At 42.4% G+C, this 3,252-nt stretch overlaps 1 pseudogene; it reads left to right on the top strand.

The window, feature by feature from the left end:
• Positions 1–295: 295 nt before the first annotated feature.
• LOC131400443 (nucleophosmin-like) lies at positions 296–1,158 on the top strand (annotated as a pseudogene).
• The last annotated feature ends 2,094 nt before the right edge of the window (positions 1,159–3,252 follow it).

Below are 3,252 nucleotides of genomic sequence, written 5' to 3'. Positions count from 1 at the left end.
TAGCCTATAAGAATATTCCAATTATCTAAAGTCTTGAGGGAGAGAAAGGGTTGACGGTAACAGAAAAAGTCAGACAAACTTTGCCCCTGCTGCTTCTTACATTTGTGTGTGTGGGGGGGGTATATATAATACTTATTTTATATATATTTCTTTGTATTATATATACATTTATATATATTAAAAATACACAGTCCCTGGTGTGATTCCATCCTGCGTGGCTGTTCTAAGGAAAAGTAGTCGTTTATCTCCATCTGCCTTCTCTCCCACCTAAGTGCGTGCCACCACCCCGTGGAAGATTCGATGGATATGGACATGAGCCCCTTGAGGCCTCAGAACTATCTTTTCAGTTGTAAACTAAAGGCTGACAAAGATTATCACTTTAAGGCAGAAAATGATTAAAATGAGCAGGAGTTATCTTTAAGAAAGGTCAGTTTAGGGGCTGGTGCAAAGGATGAATTGCACATTGTTGAAGTAGAGGCAATGCATTATGAAGGCAGTCCAATTAAAGCAACACTGGCAACTGAAAATGTCTGTACAGCCAACGGTTTCCCTTGGGGGCTTTGAAATAACATCACCTGTGGTCTTATGATTGAAGTGTGGTCCAGGGCATGTGCATATTGGTGGACAGCACTTAGTAACTGTGGAGGAAGATGCAGAGTCAGAAGATGAAGAGGAGAAAGATGTGAAACTCCTTAGTATATCTGGAAAGCACTCTGCCCCTTGAAGCGGTAGCAAGTTTCCACAGACAAAAGTAAAACTTGCTGCCGATGAAGATAATGATGACAGAGACGATGATGAAGAAGATGAAGATGATGATTTTGAGGAGGAGGAAGCTGAATAAAGAGCTCCAGTAAAGAAATCTATGAGACACTCCAGCCAAAAATGCACAAAAATCAAACCAGAATGGAAAAGACTGCAAACCGTCAACACCACGATTAAAAGGTCAAGAATCCTTCAAAAGACAGGAAAAAATTCCTAAAACACCAAAAGGACCTAGTTCTGTAGAAGATATTAAAGCACAAATGGAAGCAAGCATAGAAAAAGCACATTGAACAATCCTGGGCACTACTGGTGAATTAAGCCCAAAGATGGGGAGAGAGGAAAAGGAGAGACAAATATAGTCCATACTGAGTATCATCAACAATCCAGACTGAAGTCTTCTATGTTAATCTCAATCCCCTTTCCTGACTTGCCACCCACCCACACCCCCTTCCAGGATGCAAGCAACCTCACTCAATCTCCAAAAGCACTTTCTTTCGACTGCTGTCGTTGAGTGAACCTTATACTTTGCTTTCTATAACCTGTGCGTTCGTCTCACCTCTTTGATCATGTTTTAATCACATTTGTATCTCCCTAGTTGCTCAATAAATATTTGAATGAATAAAAAAAAAACACGTACATATAATCCTATTCTTTAGTTTATGTATGTGAAAAAGTGGCATTATTGAAAGCAAGATGTGTGCAGGTGGCTTGCAGCACATTCAGGGGGAACGAATGTTAATAACAGAGGCAAGGAATGCTTGTGTTTAGTTTTATGCCTTGCCCAATCTTCTTTGTAAAAGTCCAAAGTTTTATGGTGAATACTGAGATTAAAATATTGATTCAGTAGGCAGAAACAGAGAGCCTCTACTATACCTGCTAGATAACAAATGTTTCCCAATGAAAGTGGAAGGATTCGATCATTGTTATTATTTGTTTCAAGCTTTTCACGTGGCTTCTAGGAACAGCAGTTGCTGCTGAGGAGAAACCATCACCACAGGCTTAGAGGTAGCTCAAAAGTCCATCTTTTTTTCAGAGCCCTATAGCTCATGATCTCTCTCCTCACATGCAGGTTCATTCTGGGGAAAATTTATATAAAAAGAAAATAGTAATGTGCCTTATTTCCATATCCATCCATCCCTTTGTTCATTCACATATCCAGTATTGCCTGAGAGTTACTATGTCAGGCACTGTGGTACGTGCTGAGGCTCCAGCAGTGAAAAAACAGACAAGACGCTGCCCTCATGGAATTGCCCTTTTGGTGGGAGAGATGCACACACAAAAACCAAAGAGCCACCCTGTATAGAATTCGGTAGATGGGGCTAAGTGGTATGAGGAGAACTGAAGCAGGGACAGGAGAGAAGGGAGTGTCATGGGGGGAGTGAGAGGACCATCTCATAGTGGGTAGCCAGTGAAGGCCTCCGTGAAAAGGGGAAGTAAGAGCAGAGAGCTGAAGGAAGCAAGAGAACAGGGCTAGCCACATGGTTATCTGGATGAAGGGCATACCTGGCCATGCAACAGCAAGTACAAAGGCCCTGGGGTAGAGATGTTCATAAGGAGGAGAGAGTGACTATCTAGTGGATCTGATTGGTCTCACAATTTTGAAATTTGTTTCATGGGTTTCTGGGGAGTTTGTAAAGCTAACTTGGCTACTGCGACTCTATTCACTCCTTTTCTTTCCACTAGAAAATAAAAAATAAAGTACAGTCAACTAAGGTCAGATAATTGTTAATTATGCAGTTTGCACAAAACGGAGGAATTTGTGCTCTGCATCCCTTTCTGAAAGGAAAACAGAGTGTGGTCCATGGTTAGGGAAACACTGTGCTTCTTGGATAGTGGAGTGGCAAGACGGCATAGCAGCTTCCACTTTGCAAATGACTAAGGGTTTTGGAAAGAGGCAAAGGAGAGCTGAGTCCAAAGCTAGGTCCTACAAAAATGCAAGTGGATAAACAGAGACCAGGACACGTGGCTAGTTGCACAGATGGAGTGTCACCAACCCTGGAAAATTATTCACGCTTTGGAGAGAGTCAAAAACCAATGAGCGTTACTGTTAAAATGAGGAATGTGCTCAAGGCCTGTGAACTCTCTTAATTAAAACATGCTGATACCTCTTCAAGGTGGATCAATGAGCAGGCACCTTGAGGGCCCTTGAAGAGCAGGGGAAAAGCAGCCCTCAAGGAAAGGGCTCCCTTTAAGAGGTCTCCTAAGAGGGAATCCAAAAGATGCCAGAAGAGCCAAAGAAGGCTGGTTCCAGCCCTTTAAAAACTCGAAACAGGAGCAAAGCCTGATCCCTCCCTAGCGAGTGCCTGTTGCCAGATGTGGTCTTTGCATCCTCAAAGCCCCAAGCAAACTCAGTCACCTTATGGCCATGAGATGTCACGAAAAAGAGCCTTGTTTTAGAGTGTTTTTTCTTTTTTCTCTTTTCAGTAGTAGATTTTTCTCCCCGAGATTCACACTTTGTCCAAAAGCTTCTGACTTTCTGGGATTGTTGCG

The sequence above is a fragment of the Diceros bicornis genome, chromosome X, assembly GCF_020826845.1.
Source record: "Diceros bicornis minor isolate mBicDic1 chromosome X, mDicBic1.mat.cur, whole genome shotgun sequence".
Lineage (NCBI taxonomy): Eukaryota > Metazoa > Chordata > Mammalia > Perissodactyla > Rhinocerotidae > Diceros > Diceros bicornis.
This window is presented reverse-complemented; position numbering and strand designations above follow the sequence as displayed.